This window comes from Phyllobates terribilis, unplaced genomic scaffold, assembly GCF_046119375.1.
Source record: "Phyllobates terribilis strain yellow unplaced genomic scaffold, ASM4611937v1 Scaffold_138__1_contigs__length_4804227, whole genome shotgun sequence".
NCBI classification, from domain to species: domain Eukaryota; kingdom Metazoa; phylum Chordata; class Amphibia; order Anura; family Dendrobatidae; genus Phyllobates; species Phyllobates terribilis.
In genome coordinates this window covers 762,736-786,790 of record NW_027362898.1, presented here as the reverse complement: position 1 = coordinate 786,790, position 24,055 = coordinate 762,736, and the positions used below count along the sequence as shown (strand labels likewise).

Below are 24,055 nucleotides of genomic sequence, written 5' to 3'. Positions count from 1 at the left end.
CCTCTAGATCCCTCACATGCCTGCACTTTTCGGCTTGCTGCTGCTGCAATCCACGCGTTTTAGATCTGCATAACTCCACCTCTTTTAGCACAGTACCCTCAACCCCCGGCTGTTCCCACCCGCCTCAACACCGTTGGAAGGGAGTAGAACCAATTAAGGCGGGGGGGGGGGGGGGTGGAACGAGCAGCTGTCTACCCTTAGCAGGAGGGTTGCTGATTAATTACCTCTCCTGCTGCTGCTGCTGCTGGCTGTCCAGCAGCAGACTGAAGGTGGCTGCTGCTGTGCGCAGGTATATAAAGGCTCAGAGCCTATTATGACACGCGCAGCCAGCGTTCCATTGCCACATTCCGTCTACTGCAGGCGGGATACCTGGATGGCTGAATGTCACTGAGAAGCTCACAGAGACCGCCATAAGCAACAGTTTAAAAGAATGCCACAGACTAATCAACCAAACTTTTTGGGTTGGTTTCTCTTTTATAGTCTGCAGGCATTAAATGAAAGAAGTCAGTGTTCCAGCAGAGGGAGACAACGTTTCAGAAAAGGCATTGTAGCAAACCAAAAAAGAAATTTTAAGCGCAGCAGAGTAACCAGCTCACATACCTGTTAGCTCAGGTGAGTTTAAAAGGCTGCTGTTGATAACAAGGGCATTTGCTAAATAGATGGTGTGTGTGCAACAATATACTGAAAGGTCAATTATATTGTGCAGCTTATCTCACCACCTGTAGTTATTTAGGTGAAAGCTCCAAAATGCTTGCCTAATATGTCTGTTTATCCAAAAGGAAGTATAGAGGGAGAGCTAGATAGATAGCATTGCATTACATTACATTACATGGCAATGCAATGCACAGTTGCTGAAGTTGAACCAAAATGAGCTTGTCATCTGGCTTCTGCAACTTTTAACATGAAAAATCCAATGAGGAGAAGAAAAGCAAAGCCAAAGAGTCCATCCCAAAATCCGACAAACAAGCAAAATGAACAAAAAGCATTGAATTCAATTCTTTCTGATTTTAGAAACTGCATTAAAGAAGGGGTGCACCGGTCCTGGAGATACTGCAATACCAGGTCAATGCGTGGAGTGGACAGAGCAAGCTCTTTTTCCATCTCCCTGTTCTAAAAATCCATTTAATATATGGTCCCCAGATAGGGGACGTATCAGATATTAAACTGATAAGAACAGATAGTACACTTGATCTTAGCCAAAAGGCCGAGAAGCGATAACCAGAATTGGTTTCCGACTACGGTGCCACCCAAGGATTCTGAAAAGTCCATTTGTGGAGATGGCCACCTGGACTCCCGTTAAGAAGACATGCTGTCAACCTCTAGATCCCTCACATGCCTGCACTTTTCGGCTTGCTGCTGCTGCAATCCACGCGTTTTAGATCTGCATAACTCCACCTCTTTTAGCACAGTACCCTCAACCCCCGGCTGTTCCCACCCGCCTCAACACCGTTGGAAGGGAGGAGAACCAATTAAGGCGGGGGGGGGGGTGGAACGAGCAGCTGTCTACCCTTAGCAGGAGGGTTGCTGATTAATTACCTCTCCTGCTGCTGCTGCTGCTGGCTGTCCAGCAGCAGACTGAAGGTGGCTGCTGCTGTGCGCAGGTATATAAAGGCTCAGAGCCTATTATGACACGGGCAGCCAGCGTTCCATTGCCACATTCCGTCTACTGCAGGCGGGATACCTGGATGGCTGAATGTCACTGAGAAGCTCACAGAGACCGCCATAAGCAACAGTTTAAAAGAATGCCACAGACTAATCAACCAAACTTTTTGGGTTGGTTTCTCTTTTATAGTCTGCAGGCATTAAATGAAAGAAGTCAGTGTTCCAGCAGAGGGAGACAACGTTTCAGAAAAGGCATTGTAGCAAACCAAAAAAGAAATTTTAAGCGCAGCAGAGTAACCAGCTCACATATCTGTTAGCTCAGGTGAGTTTAAAAGGCTGCTGTTGATAACAAGGGCATTTGCTAAATAGATGGTGTGTGTGCAACAATATACTGAAAGGTCAATTATATTGTGCAGCTTATCTCACCACCTGTAGTTATTTAGGTGAAAGCTCCAAAATGCTTGCCTAATATGTCTGTTTATCCAAAAGGAAGTATAGAGGGAGAGCTAGATAGATAGCATTGCATTACATTACATTACATGGCAATGCAATGCACAGTTGCTGAAGTTGAACCAAAATGAGCTTGTCATCTGGCTTCTGCAACTTTTAACATGAAAAATCCAATGAGGAGAAGAAAAGCAAAGCCAAAGAGTCCATCCCAAAATCCGACAAACAAGCAAAATGAACAAAAAGCATTGAATTCAATTCTTTCTGATTTTAGAAACTGCATTAAAGAAGGGGTGCACCGGTCCTGGAGATACTGCAATACCAGGTCAATGCGTGGAGTGGACAGAGCAAGCTCTTTTTCCATCTCCCTGTTCTAAAAATCCATTTAATATATGGTCCCCAGATAGGGGACGTATCAGATATTAAACTGATAAGAACAGATACTACACTTGATCTTAGCCAAAAGGCCGAGAAGCGATAACCAGAATTGGTTTCCGACTACGGTGCCACCCAAGGATTCTGAAAAGTCCATTTGTGGAGATGGCCACCTGGACTCCCGTTAAGAAGACATGCTGTCAACCTCTAGATCCCTCACATGCCTGCACTTTTCGGCTTGCTGCTGCTGCAATCCACGCGTTTTAGATCTGCATAACTCCACCTCTTTTAGCACAGTACCCTCAACCCCCGGCTGTTCCCACCCGCCTCAACACCGTTGGAAGGGAGGAGAACCAATTAAGGCGGGGGGGGGGTGGAACGAGCAGCTGTCTACCCTTAGCAGGAGGGTTGCTGATTAATTACCTCTCCTGCTGCTGCTGCTGCTGGCTGTCCAGCAGCAGACTGAAGGTGGCTGCTGCTGTGCGCAGGTATATAAAGGCTCAGAGCCTATTATGACACGCGCAGCCAGCGTTCCATTGCCACATTCCGTCTACTGCAGGCGGGATACCTGGATGGCTGAATGTCACTGAGAAGCTCACAGAGACCGCCATAAGCAACAGTTTAAAAGAATGCCACAGACTAATCAACCAAACTTTTTGGGTTGGTTTCTCTTTTATAGTCTGCAGGCATTAAATGAAAGAAGTCAGTGTTCCAGCAGAGGGAGACAACGTTTCAGAAAAGGCATTGTAGCAAACCAAAAAAGAAATTTTAAGCGCAGCAGAGTAACCAGCTCACATACCTGTTAGCTCAGGTGAGTTTAAAAGGCTGCTGTTGATAACAAGGGCATTTGCTAAATAGATGGTGTGTGTGCAACAATATACTGAAAGGTCAATTATATTGTGCAGCTTATCTCACCACCTGTAGTTATTTAGGTGAAAGCTCCAAAATGCTTGCCTAATATGTCTGTTTATCCAAAAGGAAGTATAGAGGGAGAGCTAGATAGATAGCATTGCATTACATTACATTACATGGCAATGCAATGCACAGTTGCTGAAGTTGAACCAAAATGAGCTTGTCATCTGGCTTCTGCAACTTTTAACATGAAAAATCCAATGAGGAGAAGAAAAGCAAAGCCAAAGAGTCCATCCCAAAATCCGACAAACAAGCAAAATGAACAAAAAGCATTGAATTCAATTCTTTCTGATTTTAGAAACTGCATTAAAGAAGGGGTGCACCGGTCCTGGAGATACTGCAATACCAGGTCAATGCGTGGAGTGGACAGAGCAAGCTCTTTTTCCATCTCCCTGTTCTAAAAATCCATTTAATATATGGTCCCCAAATAGGGGACGTATCAGATATTAAACTGATAAGAACAGATACTACACTTGATCTTAGCCAAAAGGCCGAGAAGCGATAACCAGAATTGGTTTACGACTACGGTGCCACCCAAGGATTCTGAAAAGTCCATTTGTGGAGATGGCCACCTGGACTCCCGTTAAGAAGACATGCTGTCAACCTCTAGATCCCTCACATGCCTGCACTTTTCGGCTTGCTGCTGCTGCAATCCACGCGTTTTAGATCTGCATAACTCCACCTCTTTTAGCACAGTACCCTCAACCCCCGGCTGTTCCCACCCGCCTCAACACCGTTGGAAGGGAGGAGAACCAATTAAGGCGGGGGGGGGGGTGGAACGAGCAGCTGTCTACCCTTAGCAGGAGGGTTGCTGATTAATTACCTCTCCTGCTGCTGCTGCTGCTGGCTGTCCAGCAGCAGACTGAAGGTGGCTGCTGCTGTGCGCAGGTATATAAAGGCTCAGAGCCTATTATGACACGCGCAGCCAGCGTTCCATTGCCACATTCCGTCTACTGCAGGCGGGATACCTGGATGGCTGAATGTCACTGAGAAGCTCACAGAGACCGCCATAAGCAACAGTTTAAAAGAATGCCACAGACTAATCAACCAAACTTTTTGGGTTGGTTTCTCTTTTATAGTCTGCAGGCATTAAATGAAAGAAGTCAGTGTTCCAGCAGAGGGAGACAACGTTTCAGAAAAGGCATTGTAGCAAACCAAAAAAGAAATTTTAAGCGCAGCAGAGTAACCAGCTCACATACCTGTTAGCTCAGGTGAGTTTAAAAGGCTGCTGTTGATAACAAGGGCATTTGCTAAATAGATGGTGTGTGTGCAACAATATACTGAAAGGTCAATTATATTGTGCAGCTTATCTCACCACCTGTAGTTATTTAGGTGAAAGCTCCAAAATGCTTGCCTAATATGTCTGTTTATCCAAAAGGAAGTATAGAGGGAGAGCTAGATAGATAGCATTGCATTACATTACATTACATGGCAATGCAATGCACAGTTGCTGAAGTTGAACCAAAATGAGCTTGTCATCTGGCTTCTGCAACTTTTAACATGAAAAATCCAATGAGGAGAAGAAAAGCAAAGCCAAAGAGTCCATCCCAAAATCCGACAAACAAGCAAAATGAACAAAAAGCATTGAATTCAATTCTTTCTGATTTTAGAAACTGCATTAAAGAAGGGGTGCACCGGTCCTGGAGATACTGCAATACCAGGTCAATGCGTGGAGTGGACAGAGCAAGCTCTTTTTCCATCTCCCTGTTCTAAAAATCCATTTAATATATGGTCCCCAGATAGGGGACGTATCAGATATTAAACTGATAAGAACAGATACTACACTTGATCTTAGCCAAAAGGCCGAGAAGCGATAACCAGAATTGGTTTCCGACTACGGTGCCACCCAAGGATTCTGAAAAGTCCATTTGTGGAGATGGCCACCTGGACTCCCGTTAAGAAGACATGCTGTCAACCTCTAGATCCCTCACATGCCTGCACTTTTCGGCTTGCTGCTGCTGCAATCCACGCGTTTTAGATCTGCATAACTCCACCTCTTTTAGCACAGTACCCTCAACCCCCGGCTGTTCCCACCCGCCTCAACACCGTTGGAAGGGAGGAGAACAAATTAAGGCGGGGGGGGGGGGTGGAACGAGCAGCTGTCTACCCTTAGCAGGAGGGTTGCTGATTAATTACCTCTCCTGCTGCTGCTGCTGCTGCTGGCTGTCCAGCAGCAGACTGAAGGTGGCTGCTGCTGTGCGCAGGTATATAAAGGGTCAGAGCCTATTATGACACGCGCAGCCAGCGTTCCATTGCCACATTCCGCCTACTGCAGGCGGGATACCTGGATGGCTGAATGTCACTGAGAAGCTCACAGAGACCGCCATAAGCAACAGTTTAAAAGAATGCCACAGACTAATCAACCAAACTTTTTGGGTTGGTTTCTCTTTTATAGTCTGCAGGCATTAAATGAAAGAAGTCAGTGTTCCAGCAGAGGGAGACAACGTTTCAGAAAAGGCATTGTAGCAAACCAAAAAAGAAATTTTAAGCGCAGCAGAGTAACCAGCTCACATACCTGTTAGCTCAGGTGAGTTTAAAAGGCTGCTGTTGATAACAAGGGCATTTGCTAAATAGATGGTGTGTGTGCAACAATATACTGAAAGGTCAATTATATTGTGCAGCTTATCTCACCACCTGTAGTTATTTAGGTGAAAGCTCCAAAATGCTTGCCTAATATGTCTGTTTATCCAAAAGGAAGTATAGAGGGAGAGCTAGATAGATAGCATTGCATTACATTACATTACATGGCAATGCAATGCACAGTTGCTGAAGTTGAACCAAAATGAGCTTGTCATCTGGCTTCTGCAACTTTTAACATGAAAAATCCAATGAGGAGAAGAAAAGCAAAGCCAAAGAGTCCATCCCAAAATCCGACAAACAAGCAAAATGAACAAAAAGCATTGAATTCAATTCTTTCTGATTTTAGAAACTGCATTAAAGAAGGGGTGCACCGGTCCTGGAGATACTGCAATACCAGGTCAATGCGTGGAGTGGACAGAGCAAGCTCTTTTTCCATCTCCCTGTTCTAAAAATCCATTTAATATATGGTCCCCAGATAGGGGACGTATCAGATATTAAACTGATAAGAACAGATACTACACTTGATCTTAGCCAAAAGGCCGAGAAGCGATAACCAGAATTGGTTTCCGACTACGGTGCCACCCAAGGATTCTGAAAAGTCCATTTGTGGAGATGGCCACCTGGACTCCCGTTAAGAAGACATGCTGTCAACCTCTAGATCCCTCACATGCCTGCACTTTTTGGCTTGCTGCTGCTGCAATCCACGCGTTTTAGATCTGCATAACTCCACCTCTTTTAGCACAGTACCCTCAACCCCCGGCTGTTCCCACCCGCCTCAACACCGTTGGAAGGGAGAAGAACCAATAAAGGCGGGGGGGGGGGGGGGGTGGAACGAGCAGCTGTCTACCCTTAGCAGGAGGGTTGCTGATTAATTACCTCTCCTGCTGCTGCTGCTGCTGGCTGTCCAGCAGCAGACTGAAGGTGGCTGCTGCTGTGCGCAGGTATATAAAGGCTCAGAGCCTATTATGACACGCGCAGCCAGCGTTCCATTGCCACATTCCGTCTACTGCAGGCGGGATACCTGGATGGCTGAATGTCACTGAGAAGCTCACAGAGACCGCCATAAGCAACAGTTTAAAAGAATGCCACAGACTAATCAACCAAACTTTTTGGGTTGGTTTCTCTTTTATAGTCTGCAGGCATTAAATGAAAGAAGTCAGTGTTCCAGCAGAGGGAGACAACGTTTCAGAAAAGGCATTGTAGCAAACCAAAAAAGAAATTTTAAGCGCAGCAGAGTAACCAGCTCACATACCTGTTAGCTCAGGTGAGTTTAAAAGGCTGCTGTTGATAACAAGGGCATTTGCTAAATAGATGGTGTGTGTGCAACAATATACTGAAAGGTCAATTATATTGTGCAGCTTATCTCACCACCTGTAGTTATTTAGGTGAAAGCTCCAAAATGCTTGCCTAATATGTCTGTTTATCCAAAAGGAAGTATAGAGGGAGAGCTAGATAGATAGCATTGCATTACATTACATTACATGGCAATGCAATGCACAGTTGCTGAAGTTGAACCAAAATGAGCTTGTCATCTGGCTTCTGCAACTTTTAACATGAAAAATCCAATGAGGAGAAGAAAAGCAAAGCCAAAGAGTCCATCCCAAAATCCGACAAACAAGCAAAATGAACAAAAAGCATTGAATTCAATTCTTTCTGATTTTAGAAACTGCATTAAAGAAGGGGTGCACCGGTCCTGGAGATACTGCAATACCAGGTCAATGCGTGGAGTGGACAGAGCAAGCTCTTTTTCCATCTCCCTGTTCTAAAAATCCATTTAATATATGGTCCCCAGATAGGGGACGTATCAGATATTAAACTGATAAGAACAGATACTACACTTGATCTTAGCCAAAAGGCCGAGAAGCGATAACCAGAATTGGTTTCCGACTACGGTGCCACCCAAGGATTCTGAAAAGTCCATTTGTGGAGATGGCCACCTGGACTCCCGTTAAGAAGACATGCTGTCAACCTCTAGATCCCTCACATGCCTGCACTTTTCGGCTTGCTGCTGCTGCAATCCACGCGTTTTAGATCTGCATAACTCCACCTCTTTTAGCACAGTACCCTCAACCCCCGGCTGTTCCCACCCGCCTCAACACCGTTGGAAGGGAGGAGAACCAATTAAGGCGGGGGGGGGGGGGGGGTGGAACGAGCAGCTGTCTACCCTTAGCAGGAGGGTTGCTGATTAATTACCTCTCCTGCTGCTGCTGCTGCTGGCTGTCCAGCAGCAGACTGAAGGTGGCTGCTGCTGTGCGCAGGTATATAAAGGCTCAGAGCCTATTATGACACGCGCAGCCAGCGTTCCATTGCCACATTCCGTCTACTGCAGGCGGGATACCTGGATGGCTGAATGTCACTGAGAAGCTCACAGAGACCGCCATAAGCAACAGTTTAAAAGAATGCCACAGACTAATCAACCAAACTTTTTGGGTTGGTTTCTCTTTTATAGTCTGCAGGCATTAAATGAAAGAAGTCAGTGTTCCAGCAGAGGGAGACAACGTTTCAGAAAAGGCATTGTAGCAAACCAAAAAAGAAATTTTAAGCGCAGCAGAGTAACCAGCTCACATACCTGTTAGCTCAGGTGAGTTTAAAAGGCTGCTGTTGATAACAAGGGCATTTGCTAAATAGATGGTGTGTGTGCAACAATATACTGAAAGGTCAATTATATTGTGCAGCTTATCTCACCACCTGTAGTTATTTAGGTGAAAGCTCCAAAATGCTTGCCTAATATGTCTGTTTATCCAAAAGGAAGTATAGAGGGAGAGCTAGATAGATAGCATTGCATTACATTACATTACATGGCAATGCAATGCACAGTTGCTGAAGTTGAACCAAAATGAGCTTGTCATCTGGCTTCTGCAACTTTTAACATGAAAAATCCAATGAGGAGAAGAAAAGCAAAGCCAAAGAGTCCATCCCAAAATCCGACAAACAAGCAAAATGAACAAAAAGCATTGAATTCAATTCTATCTGATTTTAGAAACTGCATTAAAGAAGGGGTGCACCGGTCCTGGAGATACTGCAATACCAGGTCAATGCGTGGAGTGGACAGAGCAAGCTCTTTTTCCATCTCCCTGTTCTAAAAATCCATTTAATATATGGTCCCCAGATAGGGGACGTATCAGATATTAAACTGATAAGAACAGATACTACACTTGATCTTAGCCAAAAGGCCGAGAAGCGATAACCAGAATTGGTTTCCGACTACGGTGCCACCCAAGGATTCTGAAAAGTCCATTTGTGGAGATGGCCACCTGGACTCCCGTTAAGAAGACATGCTGTCAACCTCTAGATCCCTCACATGCCTGCACTTTTCGGCTTGCTGCTGCTGCAATCCACGCGTTTTAGATCTGCATAACTCCACCTCTTTTAGCACAGTACCCTCAACCCCCGGCTGTTCCCACCCGCCTCAACACCGTTGGAAGGGAGGAGAACCAATTAAGGCGGGGGGGGGGTGGAACGAGCAGCTGTCTACCCTTAGCAGGAGGGTTGCTGATTAATTACCTCTCCTGCTGCTGCTGCTGCTGGCTGTCCAGCAGCAGACTGAAGGTGGCTGCTGCTGTGCGCAGGTATATAAAGGCTCAGAGCCTATTATGACACGCGCAGCCAGCGTTCCATTGCCACATTCCGTCTACTGCAGGCGGGATACCTGGATGGCTGAATGTCACTGAGAAGCTCACAGAGACCGCCATAAGCAACAGTTTAAAAGAATGCCACAGACTAATCAACCAAACTTTTTGGGTTGGTTTCTCTTTTATAGTCTGCAGGCATTAAATGAAAGAAGTCAGTGTTCCAGCAGAGGGAGACAACGTTTCAGAAAAGGCATTGTAGCAAACCAAAAAAGAAATTTTAAGCGCAGCAGAGTAACCAGCTCACATACCTGTTAGCTCAGGTGAGTTTAAAAGGCTGCTGTTGATAACAAGGGCATTTGCTAAATAGATGGTGTGTGTGCAACAATATACTGAAAGGTCAATTATATTGTGCAGCTTATCTCACCACCTGTAGTTATTTAGGTGAAAGCTCCAAAATGCTTGCCTAATATGTCTGTTTATCCAAAAGGAAGTATAGAGGGAGAGCTAGATAGATAGCATTGCATTACATTACATTACATGGCAATGCAATGCACATTTGCTGAAGTTGAACCAAAATGAGCTTGTCATCTGGCTTCTGCAACTTTTAACATGAAAAATCCAATGAGGAGAAGAAAAGCAAAGCCAAAGAGTCCATCCCAAAATCCGACAAACAAGCAAAATGAACAAAAAGCATTGAATTCAATTCTTTCTGATTTTAGAAACTGCATTAAAGAAGGGGTGCACCGGTCCTGGAGATACTGCAATACCAGGTCAATGCGTGGAGTGGACAGAGCAAGCTCTTTTTCCATCTCCCTGTTCTAAAAATCCATTTAATATATGGTCCCCAGATAGGGGACGTATCAGATATTAAACTGATAAGAACAGATACTACACTTGATCTTAGCCAAAAGGCCGAGAAGCGATAACCAGAATTGGTTTCCGACTACGGTGCCACCCAAGGATTCTCAAAAGTCCATTTGTGGAGATGGCCACCTGGACTCCCTTTAAGAAGACATGCTGTCAACCTCTAGATCCCTCACATGCCTGCACTTTTCGGCTTGCTGCTGCTGCAATCCACGCGTTTTAGATCTGCATAACTCCACCTCTTTTAGCACAGTACCGTCAACCCCCGGCTGTTCCCACCCGCCTCAACACCGTTGGAAGGGAGGAGAACAAATTAAGGCGGGGGGGGGGGGGGGTGGAACGAGCAGCTGTCTACCCTTAGCAGGAGGGTTGCTGATTAATTACCTCTCCTGCTGCTGCTGCTGCTGCTGGCTGTCCAGCAGCAGACTGAAGGTGGCTGCTGCTGTGCGCAGGTATATAAAGGCTCAGAGCCTATTATGACACGCGCAGCCAGCGTTCCATTGCCACATTCCGCCTACTGCAGGCGGGATACCTGGATGGCTGAATGTCACTGAGAAGCTCACAGAGACCGCCATAAGCAACAGTTTAAAAGAATGCCACAGACTAATCAACCAAACTTTTTGGGTTGGTTTCTCTTTTATAGTCTGCAGGCATTAAATGAAAGAAGTCAGTGTTCCAGCAGAGGGAGACAACGTTTCAGAAAAGGCATTGTAGCAAACCAAAAAAGAAATTTTAAGCGCAGCAGAGTAACCAGCTCACATACCTGTTAGCTCAGGTGAGTTTAAAAGGCTGCTGTTGATAACAAGGGCATTTGCTAAATAGATGGTGTGTGTGCAACAATATACTGAAAGGTCAATTATATTGTGCAGCTTATCTCACCACCTGTAGTTATTTAGGTGAAAGCTCCAAAATGCTTGCCTAATATGTCTGTTTATCCAAAAGGAAGTATAGAGGGAGAGCTAGATAGATAGCATTGCATTACATTACATTACATGGCAATGCAATGCACAGTTGCTGAAGTTGAACCAAAATGAGCTTGTCATCTGGCTTCTGCAACTTTTAACATGAAAAATCCAATGAGGAGAAGAAAAGCAAAGCCAAAGAGTCCATCCCAAAATCCGACAAACAAGCAAAATGAACAAAAAGCATTGAATTCAATTCTTTCTGATTTTAGAAACTGCATTAAAGAAGGGGTGCACCGGTCCTGGAGATACTGCAATACCAGGTCAATGCGTGGAGTGGACAGAGCAAGCTCTTTTTCCATCTCCCTGTTCTAAAAATCCATTTAATATATGGTCCCCAGATAGGGGACGTATCAGATATTAAACTGATAAGAACAGATACTACACTTGATCTTAGCCAAAAGGCCGAGAAGCGATAACCAGAATTGGTTTCCGACTACGGTGCCACCCAAGGATTCTGAAAAGTCCATTTGTGGAGATGGCCACCTGGACTCCCGTTAAGAAGACATGCTGTCAACCTCTAGATCCCTCACATGCCTGCACTTTTCGGCTTGCTGCTGCTGCAATCCACGCGTTTTAGATCTGCATAACTCCACCTCTTTTAGCACAGTACCCTCAACCCCCGGCTGTTCCCACCCGCCTCAACACCGTTGGAAGGGAGGAGAACCAATAAAGGCGGGGGGAGGGTGGAACGAGCAGCTGTCTACCCTTAGCAGGAGGGTTGCTGATTAATTACCTCTCCTGCTGCTGCTGCTGGCTGTCCAGCAGCAGACTGAAGGTGGCTGCTGCTGTGCGCAGGTATATAAAGGCTCAGAGCCTATTATGACACGCGCAGCCAGCGTTCCATTGCCACATTCCGTCTACTGCAGGCGGGATACCTGGATGGCTGAATGTCACTGAGAAGCTCACAGAGACCGCCATAAGCAACAGTTTAAAAGAATGCCACAGACTAATCAACCAAACTTTTTGGGTTGGTTTCTCTTTTATAGTCTGCAGGCATTAAATGAAAGAAGTCAGTGTTCCAGCAGAGGGAGACAACGTTTCAGAAAAGGCATTGTAGCAAACCAAAAAAGAAATTTTAAGCGCAGCAGAGTAACCAGCTCACATACCTGTTAGCTCAGGTGAGTTTAAAAGGCTGCTGTTGATAACAAGGGCATTTGCTAAATAGATGGTGTGTGTGCAACAATATACTGAAAGGTCAATTATATTGTGCAGCTTATCTCACCACCTGTAGTTATTTAGGTGAAAGCTCCAAAATGCTTGCCTAATATGTCTGTTTATCCAAAAGGAAGTATAGAGGGAGAGCTAGATAGATAGCATTGCATTACATTACATTACATGGCAATGCAATGCACAGTTGCTGAAGTTGAACCAAAATGAGCTTGTCATCTGGCTTCTGCAACTTTTAACATGAAAAATCCAATGAGGAGAAGAAAAGCAAAGCCAAAGAGCCCATCCCAAAATCCGACAAACAAGCAAAATGAACAAAAAGCATTGAATTCAATTCTTTCTGATTTTAGAAACTGCATTAAAGAAGGGGTGCACCGGTCCTGGAGATACTGCAATACCAGGTCAATGCGTGGAGTGGACAGAGCAAGCTCTTTTTCCATCTCCCTGTTCTAAAAATCCATTTAATATATGGTCCCCAGATAGGGGACGTATCAGATATTAAACTGATAAGAACAGATACTACACTTGATCTTAGCCAAAAGGCCGAGAAGCGATAACCAGAATTGGTTTCCGACTACGGTGCCACCCAAGGATTCTGAAAAGTCCATTTGTGGAGATGGCCACCTGGACTCCCGTTAAGAAGACATGCTGTCAACCTCTAGATCCCTCACATGCCTGCACTTTTCGGCTTGCTGCTGCTGCAATCCACGCGTTTTAGATCTGCATAACTCCACCTCTTTTAGCACAGTACCCTCAACCCCCGGCTGTTCCCACCCGCCTCAAAACCGTTGGAAGGGAGGAGAACCAATTAAGGCGGGGGGGGGGGGGGTGGAACGAGCAGCTGTCTACCCTTAGCAGGAGGGTTGCTGATTAATTACCTCTCCTGCTGCTGCTGCTGCTGGCTGTCCAGCAGCAGACTGAAGGTGGCTGCTGCTGTGCGCAGGTATATAAAGGCTCAGAGCCTATTATGACACGCGCAGCCAGCGTTCCATTGCCACATTCCGTCTACTGCAGGCGGGATACCTGGATGGCTGAATGTCACTGAGAAGCTCACAGCGACCGCCATAAGCAACAGTTTAAAAGAATGCCAGAGACTAATCAACCAAACTTTTTGGGTTGGTTTCTCTTTTATAGTCTGCAGGCATTAAATGAAAGAAGTCAGTGTTCCAGCAGAGGGAGACAACGTTTCAGAAAAGGCATTGTAGCAAACCAAAAAAGAAATTTTAAGCGCAGCAGAGTAACCAGCTCACATACCTGTTAGCTCAGGTGAGTTTAAAAGGCTGCTGTTGATAACAAGGGCATTTGCTAAATAGATGGTGTGTGTGCAACAATATACTGAAAGGTCAATTATATTGTGCAGCTTATCTCACCACCTGTAGTTATTTAGGTGAAAGCTCCAAAATGCTTGCCTAATATGTCTGTTTATCCAAAAGGAAGTATAGAGGGAGAGCTAGATAGATAGTATTGCATTACATTACATTACATGGCAATGCAATGCACAGTTGCTGAAGTTGAACCAAAATGAGCTTGTCATCTGGCTTCTGCAACTTTTAACATGAAAAATCCAATGAGGAGAAGAAAAGCAAAGCCAAAGAGTCCATCCCAAAATCCGACAAACAAGCAAAATGAACAAAAAGCATTGAATTCAATTCTTTCTGATTTTAGAAACTGCATTAAAGAAGGGGTGCACCGGTCCTGGAGATACTGCAATACCAGGTCAATGCGTGGAGTGGACAGAGCAAGCTCTTTTTCCATCTCCCTGTTCTAAAAATCCATTTAATATATGGTCCCCAGATAGGGGACGTATCAGATATTAAACTGATAAGAACAGATACTACACTTGATCTTAGCCAAAAGGCCGAGAAGCGATAACCAGAATTGGTTTCCGACTACGGTGCCACCCAAGGATTCTGAAAAGTCCATTTGTGGAGATGGCCACCTGGACTCCCGTTAAGAAGACATGCTGTCATCCTCTAGATCCCTCACATGCCTGCACTTTTCGGCTTGCTGCTGCTGCAATCCACGCGTTTTAGAACTGCATAACTCCACCTCTTTTAGCACAGTACCCTCAACCCCCGGCTGTTCCCACCCGCCTCAACACCGTTGGAAGGGAGGAGAACCAATTAAGGCGGGGTGGGGGGTGGAACGAGCAGCTGTCTACCCTTAGCAGGAGGGTTGCTGATTAATTACCTCTCCTGCTGCTGCTGCTGCTGGCTGTCCAGCAGCAGACTGAAGGTGGCTGCTGCTGTGCGCAGGTATATAAAGGCTCAGAGCCTATTATGACACGCGCAGCCAGCGTTCCATTGCCACATTCCGTCTACTGCAGGCGGGATACCTGGATGGCTGAATGTCACTGAGAAGCTCACAGAGACCGCCATAAGCAACAGTTTAAAAGAATGCCACAGACTAATCAACCAAACTTTTTGGGTTGGTTTCTCTTTTATAGTCTGCAGGCATTAAATGAAAGAAGTCAGTGTTCCAGCAGAGGGAGACAACGTTTCAGAAAAGGCATTGTAGCAAACCAAAAAAGAAATTTTAAGCGCAGCAGAGTAACCAGCTCACATACCTGTTAGCTCAGGTGAGTTTAAAAGGCTGCTGTTGATAACAAGGGCATTTGCTAAATAGATGGTGTGTGTGCAACAATATACTGAAAGGTCAATTATATTGTGCAGCTTATCTCACCACCTGTAGTTATTTAGGTGAAAGCTCCAAAATGCTTGCCTAATATGTCTGTTTATCCAAAAGGAAGTATAGAGGGAGAGCTAGATAGATAGCATTGCATTACATTACATTACATGGCAATGCAATGCACAGTTGCTGAAGTTGAACCAAAATGAGCTTGTCATCTGGCTTCTGCAACTTTTAACATGAAAAATCCAATGAGGAGAAGAAAAGCAAAGCCAAAGAGTCCATCCCAAAATCCGACAAACAAGCAAAATGAACAAAAAGCATTGAATTCAATTCTTTCTGATTTTAGAAACTGCATTAAAGAAGGGGTGCACCGGTCCTGGAGATACTGCAATACCAGGTCAATGCGTGGAGTGGACAGAGCAAGCTCTTTTTCCATCTCCCTGTTCTAAAAATCCATTTAATATATGGTCCCCAGATAGGGGACGTATCAGATATTAAACTGATAAGAACAGATACTACACTTGATCTTAGCCAAAAGGCCGAGAAGCGATAACCAGAATTGGTTTCCGACTACGGTGCCACCCAAGGATTCTGAAAAGTCCATTTGTGGAGATGGCCACCTGGACTCCCGTTAAGAAGACATGCTGTCAACCTCTAGATCCCTCACATGCCTGCACTTTTCGGCTTGCTGCTGCTGCAATCCACGCGTTTTAGATCTGCATAACTCCACCTCTTTTAGCACAGTACCCTCAACCCCCGGCTGTTCCCACCCGCCTCAACACCGTTGGAAGGGAGGAGAACCAATTAAGGCGGGGGGGGGGGTGGAACGAGCAGCTGTCTACCCTTAGCAGGAGGGTTGCTGATTAATTACCTCTCCTGCTGCTGCTGATGCTGGCTGTCCAGCAGCAGACTGAAGGTGGCTGCTGCTGTGCGCAGGTATATAAAGGCTCAGAGCCTATTATGACACGCGCAGCCAGCGTTCCATTGCCACATTCCGTCTACTGCAGGCGGGATACCTGGATGGCTGAATGTCACTGAGAAGCTCACAGAGACCGCCATAAGCAACAGTTTAAAAGAATGCCACAGACTAATCAACCAAACTTTTTGGGTTGGTTTCTCTTTTATAGTCTGCAGGCATTAAATGAAAGAAGTCAGTGTTCCAGCAGAGGGAGACAACGTTTCAGAAAAGGCATTGTAGCAAACCAAAAAAGAAATTTTAAGCGCAGCAGAGTAACCAGCTCACATACCTGTTAGCTCAGGTGAGTTTAAAAGGCTGCTGTTGATAACAAGGGCATTTGCTAAATAGATGGTGTGTGTGCAACAATATACTGAAAGGTCAATTATATTGTGCAGCTTATCTCACCACCTGTAGTTATTTAGGTGAAAGCTCCAAAATGCTTGCCTAATATGTCTGTTTATCCAAAAGGAAGTATAGAGGGAGAGCTAGATAGATAGCATTGCATTACATTACATTACATGGCAATGCAATGCACAGTTGCTGAAGTTGAACCAAAATGAGCTTGTCATCTGGCTTCTGCAACTTTTAACATGAAAAATCCAATGAGGAGAAGAAAAGCAAAGCCAAAGAGTCCATCCCAAAATCCGACAAACAAGCAAAATGAACAAAAAGCATTGAATTCAATTCTTTCTGATTTTAGAAACTGCATTAAAGAAGGGGTGCACCGGTCCTGGAGATACTGCAATACCAGGTCAATGCGTGGAGTGGACAGAGCAAGCTCTTTTTCCATCTCCCTGTTGTAAAAATCCATTTAATATATGGTCCCCAGATAGGGGACGTATCAGATATTAAACTGATAAGAACAGATACTACACTTGATCTTAGCCAAAAGGCCGAGAAGCGATAACCAGAATTGGTTTCCGACTACGGTGCCACCCAAGGATTCTGAAAAGTCCATTTGTGGAGATGGCCACCTGGACTCCCGTTAAGAAGACATGCTGTCAACCTCTAGATCCCTCACATGCCTGCACTTTTCGGCTTGCTGCTGCTGCAATCCACGCGTTTTAGATCTGCATAACTCCACCTCTTTTAGCACAGTACCCTCAACCCCCGGCTGTTCCCACCCGCCTCAACACCGTTGGAAGGGAGGAGAACCAATTAAGGCGGGGGGGGGTGGAAAGAGCAGCTGTCTACCCTTAGCAGGAGGGTTGCTGATTAATTACCTCTCCTGCTGCTGCTGCTGCTGGCTGTCCAGCAGCAGACTGAAGGTGGCTGCTGCTGTGCGCAGGTATATAAAGGCTCAGAGCCTATTATGACACGCGCAGCCAGCGTTCCATTGCCACATTCCGTCTACTGCAGGCGGGATACCTGGATGGCTGAATGTCACTGAGAAGCTCACAGAGACCGCCATAAGCAACAGTTTAAAAGAATGCCACAGACTAATCAACCAAACTTTTTGGGTTGGTTTCTCTTTTATAGTCTGCAGGCATTAAATGAAAGAAGTCAGTGTTCCAGCAGAGGGAGACAACGTTTCAGAAAAGGCATTGTAGCAAACCAAAAAAGAAATTTTAAGCGCAGCAGAGTTACCAGCTCACATACCTGTTAGCTCAGGTGAGTTTAAAAGGCTGCTGTTGATAACAAGGGCATTTGCTAAATAGATGGTTTGTGTGCAACAATATGCTGAAAGGTCAATTATATTGTGCAGCTTATCTCACCACCTGTAGTTATTTAGGTGAAAGCTCCAAAATGCTTGCCTAATATGTCTGTTTATCCAAAAGGAAGTATAGAGGGAGAGCTAGATAGATAGCATTGTAATACATTACATTACATGGCAATGCAATGCACAGTTGCTGAAGTTGAACCAAAATGAGCTTGTCATCTGGCTTCTGCAACTTTTAACATGAAAAATCCAATGAGGAGAAGAAAAGCAAAGCCAAAGAGTCCATCCCAAAATCCGACAAACAAGCAAAATGAACAAAAAGCATTGAATTCAATTCTTTCTGATTTTAGAAACTGCATTAAAGAAGGGGTGCACCGGTCCTGGAGATACTGCAATACCAGGTCAATGCGTGGAGTGGACAGAGCAAGCTCTTTTTCCATCTCCCTGTTCTAAAAATCCATTTAATATATGGTCCCCAGATAGGGGACGTATCAGATATTAAACTGATAAGAACAGATACTACACTTGATCTTAGCCAAAAGGCCGAGAAGCGATAACCAGAATTGGTGTCCGACTACGGTGACACCCAAGGATTCTGAAAAGTCCATTTGTGGAGATGGCCACCTGGACTCCCGTTAAGAAGACATGCTGTCAACCTCTAGATCCCTCACATGCCTGCACTTTTCGGCTTGCTGCTGCTGCAATCCACGCGTTTTAGATCTGCATAACTCCACCTCTTTTAGCACAGTACCCTCAACCCCCGGCTGTTCCCACCCGCCTCAACACCGTTGGAAGGGAGGAGAACCAATTAAGGCGGGGGGGGGGGGTGGAACGAGCAGCTGTCTACCCTTAGCAGGAGGGTTGCTGATTAATTACCTCTCCTGCTGCTGCTGCTGCTGCTGGCTGTCCAGCAGCAGACTGAAGGTGGCTGCTGCTGTGCGCAGGTATATAAAGGCTCAGAGCCTATTATGACACGCGCAGCCAGCGTTCCATTGCCACATTCCGTCTACTGCAGGCGGGATACCTGGATGGCTGAATGTCACTGAGAAGCTCACAGAGACCGCCATAAGCAACAGTTTAAAAGAATGCCACAGACTAATCAACCAAACTTTTTGGGTTGGTTTCTCTTTTATAGTCTGCAGGCATTAAATGAAAGAAGTCAGTGTTCCAGCAGAGGGAGACAACGTTTCAGAAAAGGCATTGTAGCAAACCAAAAAAGAAATTTTAAGCGCAGCAGAGTAACCAGCTCACATACCTGTTAGCTCAGGTGAGTTTAAAAGGCTGCTGTTGATAACAAGGGCATTTGCTAAATAGATGGTGTGTGTGCAACAATATACTGAAAGGTCAATTATATTGTGCAGCTTATCTCACCACCTGTAGTTATTTAGGTGAAAGCTCCAAAATGCTTGCCTAATATGTCTGTTTATCCAAAAGGAAGTATAGAGGGAGAGCTAGATAGATAGCATTGCATTACATTACATTACATGGCAATGCAATGCACAGTTGCTGAAGTTGAACCAAAATGAGCTTGTCATCTGGCTTCTGCAACTTTTAACATGAAAAATCCAATGAGGAGAAGAAAAGCAAAGCCAAAGAGTCCATCCCAAAATCCGACAAACAAGCAAAATGAACAAAAAGCATTGAATTCAATTCTTTCTGATTTTAGAAACTGCATTAAAGAAGGGGTGCACCGGTCCTGGAGATACTGCAATACCAGGTCAATGCGTGGAGTGGACAGAGCAAGCTCTTTTTCCATCTCCCTGTTCTAAAAATCCATTTAATATATGGTCCCCAGATAGGGGACGTATCAGATATTAAACTGATAAGAACAGATACTACACTTGATCTTAGCCAAAAGGCCGAGAAGCGATAACCAGAATTGGTTTCCGACTACGGTGCCACCCAAGGATTCTGAAAAGTCCATTTGTGGAGATGGCCACCTGGACTCCCGTTAAGAAGACATGCTGTCAACCTCTAGATCCCTCACATGCCTGCACTTTTCGGCTTGCTGCTGCTGCAATCCACGCGTTTTAGATCTGCATAACTCCACCTCTTTTAGCACAGTACCCTCAACCCCCGGCTGTTCCCACCCGCCTCAACACCGTTGGAAGGGAGGAGAACCAATTAAGGCGGGGGGGGGGGGGGGGTGGAACAAGCAGCTGTCTACCCTTAGCAGGAGGGTTGCTGATTAATTACCTCTCCTGCTGCTGCTGCTGCTGGCTGTCCAGCAGCAGACTGAAGGTGGCTGCTGCTGTGCGCAGGTATATAAAGGCTCAGAGCCTATTATGACACGCGCAGCCAGCGTTCCATTGCCACATTCCGTCTACTGCAGGCGGGATACCTGGATGGCTGAATGTCACTGAGAAGCTCACAGAGACCGCCATAAGCAACAGTTTAAAAGAATGCCACAGACTAATCAACCAAACTTTTTGGGTTGGTTTCTCTTTTATAGTCTGCAGGCATTAAATGAAAGAAGTCAGTGTTCCAGCAGAGGGAGACAACGTTTCAGAAAAGGCATTGTAGCAAACCAAAAAAGAAATTTTAAGCGCAGCAGAGTAACCAGCTCACATACCTGTTAGCTCAGGTGAGTTTAAAAGGCTGCTGTTGATAACAAGGGCATTTGCTAAATAGATGGTGTGTGTGCAACAATATACTGAAAGGTCAATTATATTGTGCAGCTTATCTCACCACCTGTAGTTATTTAGGTGAAAGCTCCAAAATGCTTGCCTAATATGTCTGTTTATCCAAAAGGAAGTATAGAGGGAGAGCTAGATAGATAGCATTGCATTACATTACATTACATGGCAATGCAATGCACAGTTGCTGAAGTTGAACCAAAATGAGCTTGTCATCTGGCTTCTGCAACTTTTAACATGAAAAATCCAATGAGGAGAAGAAAAGCAAAGCCAAAGAGTCCATCCCAAAATCCGACAAACAAGCAAAATGAACAAAAAGCATTGAATTCAATTCTTTCTGATTTTAGAAACTGCATTAAAGAAGGGGTGCACCGGTCCTGGAGATACTGCAATACCAGGTCAATGCGTGGAGTGGACAGAGCAAGCTCTTTTTCCATCTCCCTGTTCTAAAAATCCATTTAATATATGGTCCCCAGATAGGGGACGTATCAGATATTAAACTGATAAGAACAGATACTACACTTGATCTTAGCCAAAAGGCCGAGAAGCGATAACCAGAATTGGTTTCCGACTACGGTGCCACCCAAGGATTCTGAAAAGTCCATTTGTGGAGATGGCCACCTGGACTCCCGTTAAGAAGACATGCTGTCAACCTCTAGATCCCTCACATGCCTGCACTTTTCGGCTTGCTGCTGCTGAAATCCACGCGTTTTAGATCTGCATAACTCCACCTCTTTTAGCACAGTACCCTCAACCCCCGGCTGTTCCCACCCGCCTCAACACCGTTGGAAGGGAGGAGAACCAATTAAGGCGGGGGGGGGGGTGGAACGAGCAGCTGTCTACCCTTAGCAGGAGGGTTGCTGATTAATTACCTCTCCTGCTGCTGCTGCTGCTGGCTGTCCAGCAGCAGACTGAAGGTGGCTGCTGCTGTGCGCAGGTATATAAAGGCTCAGAGCCTATTATGACACGCGCAGCCAGCGTTCCATTGCCACATTCCGTCTACTGCAGGCGGGATACCTGGATGGCTGAATGTCACTGAGAAGCTCACAGAGACCGCCATAAGCAACAGTTTAAAAGAATGCCACAGACTAATCAACCAAACTTTTTGGGTTGGTTTCTCTTTTATAGTCTGCAGGCATTAAATGAAAGAAGTCAGTGTTCCAGCAGAGGGAGACAACGTTTCAGAAAAGGCATTGTAGCAAACCAAAAAAGAAATTTTAAGCGCAGCAGAGTAACCAGCTCACATACCTGTTAGCTCAGGTGAGTTTAAAAGGCTGCTGTTGATAACAAGGGCATTTGCTAAATAGATGGTGTGTGTGCAACAATATACTGAAAGGTCAATTATATTGTGCAGCTTATCTCACCACCTGTAGTTATTTAGGTGAAAGCTCCAAAATGCTTGCCTAATATGTCTGTTTATCCAAAAGGAAGTATAGAGGGAGAGCTAGATAGATAGCATTGCATTACATTACATTACATGGCAATGCAATGCACAGTTGCTGAAGTTGAACCAAAATGAGCTTGTCATCTGGCTTCTGCAACTTTTAACATGAAAAATCCAATGAGGAGAAGAAAAGCAAAGCCAAAGAGTCCATCCCAAAATCCGACAAACAAGCAAAATGAACAAAAAGCATTGAATTCAATTCTTTCTGATTTTAGAAACTGCATTAAAGAAGGGGTGCACCGGTCCTGGAGATACTGCAATACCAGGTCAATGCGTGGAGTGGACAGAGCAAGCTCTTTTTCCATCTCCCTGTTCTAAAAATCCATTTAATATATGGTCCCCAGATAGGGGACGTATCAGATATTAAACTGATAAGAACAGATACTACACTTGATCTTAGCCAAAAGGCCGAGAAGCGATAACCAGAATTGGTTTCCGACTACGGTGCCACCCAAGGATTCTGAAAAGTCCATTTGTGGAGATGGCCACCTGGACTCCCGTTAAGAAGACATGCTGTCAACCTCTAGATCCCTCACATGCCTGCACTTTTCGGCTTGCTGCTGCTGCAATCCACGCGTTTTAGATCTGCATAACTCCACCTCTTTTAGCACAGTACCCTCAACCCCCGGCTGTTCCCACCCGCCTCAACACCGTTGGAAGGGAGGAGAACCAATTAAGGCGGGGGGGGGGGGGTGGAACGAGCAGCTGTCTACCCTTAGCAGGAGGGTTGCTGATTAATTACCTCTCCTGCTGCTGCTGCTGCTGCTGGCTGTCCAGCAGCAGACTGAAGGTGGCTGCTGCTGTGCGCAGGTATATAAAGGCTCAGAGCCTATTATGACACGCGCAGCCAGCGTTCCATTGCCACATTCCGTCTACTGCAGGCGGGATACCTGGATGGCTGAATGTCACTGAGAAGCTCACAGAGACCGCCATAAGCAACAGTTTAAAAGAATGCCACAGACTAATCAACCAAACTTTTTGGGTTGGTTTCTCTTTTATAGTCTGCAGGCATTAAATGAAAGAAGTCAGTGTTCCAGCAGAGGGAGACAACGTTTCAGAAAAGGCATTGTAGCAAACCAAAAAAGAAATTTTAAGCGCAGCAGAGTAACCAGCTCACATACCTGTTAGCTCAGGTGAGTTTAAAAGGCTGCTGTTGATAACAAGGGCATTTGCTAAATAGATGGTGTGTGTGCAACAATATACTGAAAGGTCAATTATATTGTGCAGCTTATCTCACCACCTGTAGTTATTTAGGTGAAAGCTCCAAAATGCTTGCCTAATATGTCTGTTTATCCAAAAGGAAGTATAGAGGGAGAGCTAGATAGATAGCATTGCATTACATTACATTACATGGCAATGCAATGCACAGTTGCTGAAGTTGAACCAAAATGAGCTTGTCATCTGGCTTCTGCAACTTTTAACATGAAAAATCCAATGAGGAGAAGAAAAGCAAAGCCAAAGAGTCCATCCCAAAATCCGACAAACAAGCAAAATGAACAAAAAGCATTGAATTCAATTCTTTCTGATTTTAGAAACTGCATTAAAGAAGGGGTGCACCGGTCCTGGAGATACTGCAATATCAGGTCAATGCGTGGAGTGGACAGAGCAAGCTCTTTTTCCATCTCCCTGTTCTAAAAATCCATTTAATATATGGTCCCCAGATAGGGGACGTATCAGATATTAAACTGATAAGAACAGATACTACACTTGATCTTAGCCAAAAGGCCGAGAAGCGATAACCAGAATTGGTTTCCGACTACGGTGCCACCCAAGGATTCTGAAAAGTCCATTTGTGGAGATGGCCACCTGGACTCCCGTTAAGAAGACATGCTGTCAACCTCTAGATCCCTCACATGCCTGCACTTTTCGGCTTGCTGCTGCTGCAATCCACGCGTTTTAGATCTGCATAACTCCACCTCTTTTAGCACAGTACCCTCTACCCCCGGCTGTTCCCACCCGCCTCAACACCGTTGGAAGGGAGATGAACCAATTAAGGCGGGGGGGGGGGTGTGGAACGAGCAGCTGTCTACCCTTAGCAGGAGGGTTGCTGATTAATTACCTCTCCTGCTGCTGCTGCTGGCTGTCCAGCAGCAGACTGAAGGTGGCTGCTGCTGTGCGCAGGTATATAAAGGCTCAGAGCCTATTATGACACGCGCAGCCAGCGTTCCATTGCCACATTCCGTCTACTGCAGGCGGGATACCTGGATGGCTGAATGTCACTGAGAAGCTCACAGAGACCGCC

General features: G+C 45.4%; 18 non-coding genes across 18 annotated transcripts; all 18 read right to left on the bottom strand.

Moving 5' to 3' along the window:
* Nucleotides 1-1,025: 1,025 nt before the first annotated feature.
* Nucleotides 1,026-1,216, bottom strand: LOC141205398 (U2 spliceosomal RNA). Its single transcript, XR_012276165.1, has one exon. It is a non-coding gene; the product is annotated as a U2 spliceosomal RNA (small nuclear RNA).
* Nucleotides 1,217-2,337: 1,121 nt separating this feature from the next.
* On the bottom strand, nt 2,338-2,528 carry LOC141205318 (U2 spliceosomal RNA). Its single transcript, XR_012276086.1, has one exon. It is a non-coding gene; the product is annotated as a U2 spliceosomal RNA (small nuclear RNA).
* A 1,120-nt stretch (nt 2,529-3,648) lies between these two features.
* LOC141205133 (U2 spliceosomal RNA) lies at nt 3,649-3,839 on the bottom strand. Its single transcript, XR_012275907.1, has one exon. It is a non-coding gene; the product is annotated as a U2 spliceosomal RNA (small nuclear RNA).
* A 1,121-nt stretch (nt 3,840-4,960) lies between these two features.
* On the bottom strand, nt 4,961-5,151 carry LOC141205317 (U2 spliceosomal RNA). The gene has a single exon (XR_012276085.1). It is a non-coding gene; the product is annotated as a U2 spliceosomal RNA (small nuclear RNA).
* A 1,125-nt stretch (nt 5,152-6,276) lies between these two features.
* On the bottom strand, nt 6,277-6,467 carry LOC141205315 (U2 spliceosomal RNA). The gene has a single exon (XR_012276083.1). It is a non-coding gene; the product is annotated as a U2 spliceosomal RNA (small nuclear RNA).
* A 1,126-nt stretch (nt 6,468-7,593) lies between these two features.
* Nucleotides 7,594-7,784, bottom strand: LOC141205314 (U2 spliceosomal RNA). The gene has a single exon (XR_012276082.1). It is a non-coding gene; the product is annotated as a U2 spliceosomal RNA (small nuclear RNA).
* A 1,126-nt stretch (nt 7,785-8,910) lies between these two features.
* On the bottom strand, nt 8,911-9,101 carry LOC141205313 (U2 spliceosomal RNA). Its single transcript, XR_012276081.1, has one exon. It is a non-coding gene; the product is annotated as a U2 spliceosomal RNA (small nuclear RNA).
* Nucleotides 9,102-10,221: 1,120 nt separating this feature from the next.
* Nucleotides 10,222-10,412, bottom strand: LOC141205312 (U2 spliceosomal RNA). Its single transcript, XR_012276080.1, has one exon. It is a non-coding gene; the product is annotated as a U2 spliceosomal RNA (small nuclear RNA).
* A 1,128-nt stretch (nt 10,413-11,540) lies between these two features.
* On the bottom strand, nt 11,541-11,731 carry LOC141205311 (U2 spliceosomal RNA). The gene has a single exon (XR_012276079.1). It is a non-coding gene; the product is annotated as a U2 spliceosomal RNA (small nuclear RNA).
* Nucleotides 11,732-12,848: 1,117 nt separating this feature from the next.
* LOC141205310 (U2 spliceosomal RNA) lies at nt 12,849-13,039 on the bottom strand. Its single transcript, XR_012276078.1, has one exon. It is a non-coding gene; the product is annotated as a U2 spliceosomal RNA (small nuclear RNA).
* A 1,124-nt stretch (nt 13,040-14,163) lies between these two features.
* LOC141205309 (U2 spliceosomal RNA) lies at nt 14,164-14,354 on the bottom strand. Its single transcript, XR_012276077.1, has one exon. It is a non-coding gene; the product is annotated as a U2 spliceosomal RNA (small nuclear RNA).
* Nucleotides 14,355-15,475: 1,121 nt separating this feature from the next.
* LOC141205308 (U2 spliceosomal RNA) lies at nt 15,476-15,666 on the bottom strand. The gene has a single exon (XR_012276076.1). It is a non-coding gene; the product is annotated as a U2 spliceosomal RNA (small nuclear RNA).
* Nucleotides 15,667-16,787: 1,121 nt separating this feature from the next.
* Nucleotides 16,788-16,978, bottom strand: LOC141205358 (U2 spliceosomal RNA). Its single transcript, XR_012276125.1, has one exon. It is a non-coding gene; the product is annotated as a U2 spliceosomal RNA (small nuclear RNA).
* Nucleotides 16,979-18,097: 1,119 nt separating this feature from the next.
* On the bottom strand, nt 18,098-18,288 carry LOC141205307 (U2 spliceosomal RNA). Its single transcript, XR_012276075.1, has one exon. It is a non-coding gene; the product is annotated as a U2 spliceosomal RNA (small nuclear RNA).
* Nucleotides 18,289-19,413: 1,125 nt separating this feature from the next.
* On the bottom strand, nt 19,414-19,604 carry LOC141205306 (U2 spliceosomal RNA). Its single transcript, XR_012276074.1, has one exon. It is a non-coding gene; the product is annotated as a U2 spliceosomal RNA (small nuclear RNA).
* Nucleotides 19,605-20,730: 1,126 nt separating this feature from the next.
* On the bottom strand, nt 20,731-20,921 carry LOC141205304 (U2 spliceosomal RNA). Its single transcript, XR_012276072.1, has one exon. It is a non-coding gene; the product is annotated as a U2 spliceosomal RNA (small nuclear RNA).
* Nucleotides 20,922-22,042: 1,121 nt separating this feature from the next.
* On the bottom strand, nt 22,043-22,233 carry LOC141205303 (U2 spliceosomal RNA). The gene has a single exon (XR_012276071.1). It is a non-coding gene; the product is annotated as a U2 spliceosomal RNA (small nuclear RNA).
* A 1,126-nt stretch (nt 22,234-23,359) lies between these two features.
* LOC141205399 (U2 spliceosomal RNA) lies at nt 23,360-23,550 on the bottom strand. Its single transcript, XR_012276166.1, has one exon. It is a non-coding gene; the product is annotated as a U2 spliceosomal RNA (small nuclear RNA).
* Between the last annotated feature and the right edge of the window lie 505 nt (nt 23,551-24,055).